General features: G+C 35.2%; 1 long non-coding RNA gene across 1 annotated transcript; it reads left to right on the forward strand.

The window, feature by feature from the left end:
* The first annotated feature begins 6430 nt into the window (after positions 1-6430).
* On the forward strand, positions 6431-6926 carry LOC128286651 (uncharacterized). Its single transcript, XR_008277270.1, has 2 exons — positions 6431-6574; positions 6719-6926. It is a non-coding gene; the product is annotated as an uncharacterized LOC128286651 (long non-coding RNA).
* Positions 6927-9155: the final 2229 nt, after the last annotated feature.

Genomic DNA, 9155 nt, shown 5'->3' on the forward strand with positions numbered 1-9155 from the left:
ATCAGACAATATATAAATAAAACACAATAATCTATCCTAATAGTCATAAAAAACATTAATTGGTCAGATTGATGAAAGATAAATAAAAGAATAGAAGAGAATGGATAATAGAATGCTCATGAATAAATATATTGAAGCAAGAGTTATGAACAATCTTCACTCACAAACATCTTTATATTAGAGTAGGATCTTCCGACTATAGAAATATAAAACTAAGCTAAAGAAACTGAAAGAAACAAAATTGTTTGAAGATAAATTGATTGGGTTGATGGTTAATTCGTCTATAGGAGCCCCATATTTATAAGCTAAAATATGTGCACTTATGCCTGATATGCCTCTGATACTAATAAATGCAAGATATCAACCGATATCTTTAACTGCTTGCAAAATAAAGCTACTCATGTCGTCCCACACACAAGTTGTTGCCGCCACGTTGGCACGCCAAGGAATCCCTCGTCGGAATATGAGGCATGTTGGGACGCTGCATGTAACTCAAACATGGGATGTTTTGTAGCTTTGTGTCGCATTGGCCTATAAAGTGACTTCCTGCACATTTAATTAACCTATAAAAACTTTTTGAGGCTCGAGTTGGCCTAACGTGTCATCGATAAAATAAAAAATGCATAAAAACGCTTATTTTATTAACTTTTGCGACTAGCATACTAACTACTAAACATATAATGATTAATATAGAAAGTGCTAGAAAACAAGCTCTTTCAGTGTGGAAATATACTAAAATTACTCCTACATTTGACGTTACGTTAGGAGCATTGCCTAGTGATACCGAGAATCAGAGAGTTTCGGACAAAGGATATTGCAAAGTAATCACTTTATGAAGTGGAAAGAAATTAGAGCATAAGGTGGTCGAGGTTGAAGATGGGTCTACTGATAAGGAGGCAATTAAATCAAGTGTTGAAAGACCTATTTTATAGAAGTTGAAATCTGTAATCCCTAAAGAGGAAATATTGCAACAGGTTAGCTCTGATAATCTAACTACTGAGATAAATGCAGGAACATTACATCAGAAGAGTTGTCTAGTTCAAGCTAAGATTTTGCCACCTCCTTATCCTTAAAGACTCCGGCAACATAAGCAGCAATAGGATACTCAATGTAACATCCCAAAAATCGGGTTAGTAGAATTGGGTTAGAAAATTGAGAGTTAGTGAACCGAAAACCGTAATTAGAATAGATAATTAGAACAAAGAGGAATAAATAAAACAAAATGTTAAAATAATTATAATAAAAAAAATTTAGGATTATAAATTAAAATAACTGTTTGGGAAATAATTTGGTTAAAGCGGATTTGAAAATAATTTAGAAAGTAGGTTTTAATTAAAAATAATGACTTAATTGAAAAATGGAAGAAACTAGAGAAGGTTAAATGGGCAATGACCCAATTTTTGAAAATTGGTTGCCTATTTAACAACCCCCATCGTCCCTTCCCTCTCATTTTCACATTCCATTCAAAATTTTACCAAATTAGAGCTCTTTTTTTCTGAATTGGTTCATTGTAACAGCCCGATTTAGACCCTAATCAGAATAGTGATTTCGGGACCATGAATCCGAGTCAGAAAAATATTTAAAAATTATTTTCTGTGTTTATTTTGTGTGAATTTATATCTATCAAAATTTTCGTGCTTTAATTTTATCATTTGAGTGCCCGACTGAATAAAGGACTTAATTACGTAAAACAAAAATTTGGTAGCTAAATGTATAAGGGTCTGAATTGCTATTGGTTTATTAAATGGAAGTCTTTAAGTTGAAAATAGCCCATTGACATATTAAGTGGTAATAGGCATATATTATAAGTTTTTGTTATAATTTTATTAAGAGTAAAAGTGTAATTAGGTAAAATGTTAATATTAGATATAATAAACATAAAATGAGCCATATTCATATTATTTTCTTTGTTCTTGCAATGAAACTAAAAATAAAAAAAAGACTAGGAAAAGAGAAATCTAGGGTTTGGCCATTTCTAAGCTTAATCAAGGTATGTGTTTAGCTCGGTTTTTGATAATTTCTACGTTTTTTAGATCGTTGCTAAGTTATATTCAAGACACATGCTTGAATTTTTTATTTTGGTGAATATTTTGAGTTATGCCATTGTTGAGAGCTTGTGATTATTGTTGTTTGATGACGAAATATGAACTATATGTTTTAGATTAACATGTTTTGTATTGGAGATTTTTGATGATTTGGAGTAATTTGGACTAAATTGAAAAAATAATAATTTGAGGGACTAAAATGTAAAATAAATGAAGTATATGGACTTGTATGAATACTAGGGATATTTAGGCAAACATGGGTATATTGAAATATTGCATATTTTGTGTTTTGTGCAATAGGGACAAAATTGTAAAAAGTGTAAATGTCATGGGTAAAAATGTAATTTGCCTATTTATGTGTTTTTGGACTAAATTGAATGAAAATATGTTTGAATGAGCTTAATTTGAATATGTTTAGATCAAGAACCAAAGAAATCAGATTTTGGTCGGGGGAAAACGAAAGTTATTGGCTAGCTGTCCCGTTCCGTTTTACTTAGTCCGAGGTAAGTTTATAAGCAAATAGACGTATTTAATTTTAATTAAATGTAATATATATATGCTGAAATGAAATATATGATCTTATACATGCTATAGCCGAATGTGAATAAGCTTGGTTGCTATGTTTCCAAACTCGTTTCGACTGAGTTACGACATCCGAAAGCCTGTATGAACCTTAGGAATAGTTAGGATACATATATCATGACACAGGATTCTGATATATGTGTGTGAGAAAGACCATGACATCTATATGTGACTCCGATATATGTGTGCGAGTAAGACTCTATCTAGGACAGTGGCATCGAAATGTGATTACATGTAAGACCATGTATGGGATGTTGGCATTGTACGATATATGTGTGATTATCCGAGTGTCCTATCCAACTCTAAATGGTTCATCGAGCATCGATAAGTTGTGATTGAAAGTGTAAAATGAGTGGAAACGACCAGGTATGAAATAGTTGGCTACCTAACTAAAATAAGGTAAGTAAGTAATTTGGTTATTTGCTGTAAATCATGTGTGATACAAATAAAGGATTTATGTGACTATGATATATGTGTTTGGTTTTATGAATAAATGATATTAAAATTATAGAAATGATTTTTTGAATAGGTATATACAAGATGATGTATATTCGACCATATAGATGTATATATATGATGTTATATTAGGATTTTGAGCTCAAGTATATAAGTGTATGTAATACATATGTTGACACTTTGGCTTGAAGGTTGAATGATAAATAATTATTGGATTATATTAGCATTCAGCCAAGGTGGTGTTTGTGTATGAAAACACATTAATTATGAAACATGGTAGTTGCAACTAAATGTAATAACTATATTATATTATGGTTTAGTTTAATTAAGCTGATAAGATCGATAATACCTCATAACCCTAATTCGGTGACGAATACGGGTTAGGGATGTTGCATTTGATCTATTCAATAATGGAGTTGTTGATGTATTGTATGTTCTGTATATGTATAATTTGTTTGATACATCTTGGATTATATTTTTATTTATGCTATTTTATGAATGATTGAATATTTAAGCTTTGGTAGTTGATTTTATTATAAACATTGATGTGAACATAAGTCTCGAATTGTAATATAATGTGAATCTATATGTAACACCCCAAACCCGGCCCAGACGTTATGGCCGAATCTGACGTGCCACATTGGAGTTGAAAACCCACGTTCCGTTTTTAGTGTTTAAAACCATATATTTTGTTGAGTTAACAAAGTGTATGGAAGCTGGGCACCAGGTAGGTATCCGAGATAGAGGAGGTGAGCCATGAAGGCTGCTTAAGTACCAAGCTCTTTAATTGGATCCAATCCTAGACATGCCCACAACCATAGCCACACTTTGTCATATTGAGTTTAAATTTGTTCAAGTGGACGTCTTTAATAAATCGATTAATTATAGTGTTGAGATATTTTGAAAACAAGTATCATTTTGAAAACACGTCCTAAGTCTAGCCCATTTGAATAATTATCAACCAGGTTTAAAGTTATTAAAATTAAAGTAATCCCGAAAAGAAATAAAAGGAAAGTTAAAATGGCCTTATTACAACCCAAAAACAAATAATATTTAAAGGAAATTTAAAGAAAACCTACGCTTATTTAAAAGTCCAAAGACAATCACCGTGGCCACTCTGAATCCCCTCTGGCCCAAGTCCCCACATCAAGGCTCACCTGCAAGGTTAAGGAAAGGGGGTGAGTTTGGAAACTCAGTGTGCAACAAGCCCCTTTCAGAGCCCAAAACAATAACAGCCTGTTGGGTCTAAGCCCAAATCCAATCTCAAACATGTACTGGGCCATAGCCCTTTTCATATTTCATATTTCATAACACTGGGCCGATGCATTTTCAAATTTCATATTACTGGGCCGAAGCCTTTACGGTAAACGGTATGGCCCATAGGCCCATTTCAATATCACATATAATGTCAATGAAAGAATGCAAACTGTGACATCCCAAAATTGGCCCTAGTCGGGAAGTGGTTTCGGGACTGCTAAACCGAGTCACCGACATGCTCGAACGTAATATTTATTGTCTAGAATATGGGAAAATGCATGTGTGAATTTTGAATTCTTTGATTTAGTTAATTTGATTGTGAATTGAAAGAAAAAGGACTCATGTGAAAGGATTTAAAAATATGTAGCTAATTTTAAGAGGTTAATAAAGGAATGAAGCAAAATAAATGGAGTTGCATGTCAAATACTCCATTTATTTTGGATGAGTGGCCGGCCATGTCTAGATTATGGGCAAGGGGACATGTTTCCAACATGTTTAGTTAGTGCATTATGTAGAAAGAATTAAGAAATGAAAAAAAAAGAAAAAAGAAAAAAATAAGCATGGATGCCCCCCCCATGGTGCCGTAGCTAGAGAGAAAGAAAGAAAAAAAAAAGTTGTCATTCATCCTTTCTTTGAGCAAAGACTAAGAAAGAAAAACAAAAAATTGTTCATCTTTTCCCTCCTTCCTTTGGCGAAATTCCTAAGAGGAAGAAGAGATTTTGCTTCATTTTCTTTGTTTAGAAGAGATCTAGAAGGAGATTTGGCTAAACTTGCATCAAGATTAAGGTATGTATGAGGTTGTGTCATGAGATTCATGCTTGTTTTGGTTGCTAACTTGATGTGCATGTTAGCCATGGTTCAAATCCTTGCTATGCCATGAAAAATGGTATTTGGCCAAGGTTGATATTGTGTTAAAGCCATTGCATGCTAAATGTGAAGCTTGCTAATGATGCATGCAATGATGGATTGACTACTCTTGAAATTTCTTTGTAGCAATCTTGAGTAAGACATTGAGTTCTTTGTTTAACCATGACCAAAGTTCAATGGGGTATGATTGTGATGTATTCGGCCATGATGCATTCATGAGCATGATTTATGCTTGTTACTTGATTGGTAAAATTTGTGTTTTAGAGGTTATGAACACCTTGAGATTCGCCATGCACCTATATGTGTATATATGTTTGCACATGATATTTTGATTATGAAGAAAGTGATAAATATGTTTGTTTAAAGAAGAAATTTGTTGAAGAATGTTGTGAAATTTGCATGTACATTCAGCCTAGTACATGTATAGTGTGAAAAACCTTGAAATTATTTTTGATTTTGTGTATTTATGACCATGTGTAATCGGCCACATGAGTAATTTGAGCACTTGATGTTATGTTAAAATTCTTGAGCTTAAATATATGGATGTATGTATATGTGGCCATATAATGGCGTTTTGGTTCAAAGTTGAATGATAAATTATAATAAAGTGAGATGATATGAGATGCCGAATGTGATTTACTAGTAAACATTATTGATAGAAATATTGAATACTTCTACTTGTATTCGTTAAGCTCAAGAGCAAAAGGGATCGAATAGCCGTTGAAGCCGTTCGACAACATCCGAGGTAAGTCCTCAAAAAATGACCCTACTCGAATTATGTGAAATGAAATATGGATGTATAATGATTATTGATTTATGTGTGTATGAGTATTTGAATGATATCCGGCTAAGTCCCGGCGATTATGCTAGTGATATGTTTGTGTTTGAGCCTTAGTAACGAAAATGAAACATGGATGTGTAATGATTATTGATGTATGTGTGTGCATGAGCAATTGAATGATATCCAGGCTAAGTCCCGAAGGCATTTATGCTAGTAATTATATCCGGGTTAAGACCAAGGCAATTGTGCTAGTGACTACATCCGGCTAAGACCAAGGCATTCGTGCAAGTTGTTAAATCCGCTAATACCCGAAGGCATTTGTGCAAGTCGTTCTATCCGGGCTAAGACCAAGGCATTCGTGCATGTGGTTATATCCGGTTGTATTCGAAGAAGCTTGGGCTGGAGGTGGCGTTGGTTGCTGTAATAAATTTAATTAGTACGCTCGAAAAGCCCAAAGGATAAGGTATGTTTATATGTGCATTGGAAAAGTCGATATGTTTGAGTAACATTCGTTCAATCGACTAACGAGTTTTCAGCTATTGAATTGGTTGATATCTTGTGAAAGTATATAATGATGAAGTGTGAAGTAAGTATGATTATGTGAATGCGTATTAATGAAATGATTCATTTGGCTATGTGAATGTAATGCTTTAGTTAAAGCTGATTTTATTGCTTGAGACTTACTAAGCATAAAAATGCTTACCCGTTGCTTTGGCTCTCTGTTTTATAGATTTTGCTCGTTAGCGATCGGATTCGGGATCATTAAAGTCGAAGTCATCTACACTATCAAAGCCTCCATTTTGGTATAATTTTGGTTGAACTTTGAAATGGCATGTATAGGACTACCCTATTGTTGAAGGTCATGTACCTTTCGGTTTTGTGTAAACTTGGATAGCCATGCGAAAATGGCTTATATCGTTTTTGGTATGATACTATAATCATTGTATGTTGATCATTATGGGGTATGGAATTGTTTTGAGAAGATTAGCCATTGGAATGGTTAATCATGATCACACTTTGTGCTATGTATGCAAAGAGGGCAATTGAATCGTGGAAATCATGAAATAGGTAAAGGTTACCTTGAAAGCAGATCTTGGCAGCAGCAGTGGTGTGGTTTTGAAAAATCACCAAAATTGTAGGAATGGTATTAAATAGTGAATAAGTTATGTGAATGAACCTTGATGAGTCTACTTTCATATGGAAGAAACGAAACGGTCATAGGAGTTACTTGTTAAGAGATATTAAAGTTATCGTGAGACAGGGCCAGAACGGTTTCGGGTCCCCTGTCATGACTTTAAAATTTACTATAAATTATCCAGAAATTAGGAGTCATGCCTTATATGTTCAGATTCCATTTTGAGTCTAGTTTCATTAGAAACAAACGCCACCAGTATTAAAGCCCTGCAGAGAGATATTCAAGTTGTAACGCGAAGGTCGAGCAATCGATCCTGTAACATGGGTGATTTTAACTAATAAATTGTACCAATTAGCCCGACCAAAATTCTAGAAATAAATCCATGGAAGGATATATGAGTCTAAATTCAGGAAAATTTACGAAATCAGTTTCCGAGTTTTGAAACTCGAGATATGATTTTAAGGCGACAATGACGCAGTTTTCCAAACTGTCTGAAATGCCAAATTGGTTGGTGCTTTAAGAGGACTTGGCTCGTTAACCCCTCGCGTCCGACACCGGCGATGGTCTCGGGTTCGGGGTGTTACACAAACCCATCTGGGGAGACTACTCAACCCACTATCCGCTACTCTCCACCCGTACCAACCAACACACCATGTGGGGATTAACTCGACCCACCCCGCCATAACTCTCCACTGGCAGCTTAGCTGCTTTATCATATAACTGGAGGCCTAGCCTCTTTTAATAACTGGGGCAAAAGCCCTTTTTATAACTGGGGCATAAGCTCTTTAATAATTGGGGTGTAAGCCCTTTTGATAACTGGGGCATAAGCCCTTTTGATAACTGGGGCATAAGCCCTTTTGATAACTGGGGCATAAGCCCTTTTGATAACTGGGGCATAAGCCCTTTTGATAACTGGGGCATAAGACCTTTTAATAACTGGGGCATAAGCCCTTTTGCACTTCCTCCATCCATATAAAAACCCAACCCAATGCATTTATGAACATCTCGTGTGCATATCATACATATCATGTGCATATCATACATGTCATGTGCATATCATACATATCATGTTTATCAAAAATCCCATGCATTAAGTTCATATATAAACCCTAGGGGTATAATGGTCATTTTTACCTAGGGGCAAAACGGTCATTTTCATATTATAAGGGTAATCTTGTAATTTTACCAAAAATTAGGGTTTCCATGTTCATTAACGATTACAAACAATTCATGGGTGCAAACAAGTGATTCGGCCCATTTTAGCGAAAACGAGTTATTGGGCCAAAAACCCTAATGGGCCCTACTCACCGATTTTGCCATCTAGGCCCATTTAGCCTATATCCATAACAGAATTAACAGTCTTAACATGCAATTTAACATATTTCCGTTCTCTACCAATTTTACCCAAATGGGCCCGAAAGCCCAATGGGCCCCACTTCGGCCCCACTTCGGCCCAACTTACCAAGAACGCCAAAAATCACATTCTTACCGTTTCCATCATTCTCGGTCATCGTCTCATCGATTCTAACTAACTAGTGAGCGTTCGCTTGCTCACAAGTCCTCGAAATGCCAAGATTTCGGCATTTCGGCTTTTCGGCATTTTATCGCTTTAAGCTATGAAAAAGGGTTCGTTACACACCTGTTTTGCGATATTCCTTGACGAGATCTCCTATGCGATTTCTCCTATAATCAACCACTTATAGATTAGACCATGTTAATATTAAACCAAATCAAAACTACCTATTATCATCACTTACACATTCGCCACCATCCACAATGGCCCTTGGGTTCATACCTTTGCGAAGTTGATGACTAGATTTAGTCACTCCGATGATCCAAGCTTTTCACACCCTCCTCGATCGGTAGCCTTTAATCCTCACTAGCACCAACAAACCAAATAACACCATAAACCCTTTTAGCCTTAGTCGACGAGAGGGTTTTCACTTTTCTTAAACCACAAGATACAAATGGAAAGAAGGTTCAATACTTACCAAGAGATCTACTCGTTGAAGAACGTTCCAAATACCTTCCT

The sequence above is a fragment of the Gossypium arboreum genome, chromosome 13 (genome assembly GCF_025698485.1).
Source record: "Gossypium arboreum isolate Shixiya-1 chromosome 13, ASM2569848v2, whole genome shotgun sequence".
Classification (NCBI taxonomy): domain Eukaryota; kingdom Viridiplantae; phylum Streptophyta; class Magnoliopsida; order Malvales; family Malvaceae; genus Gossypium; species Gossypium arboreum.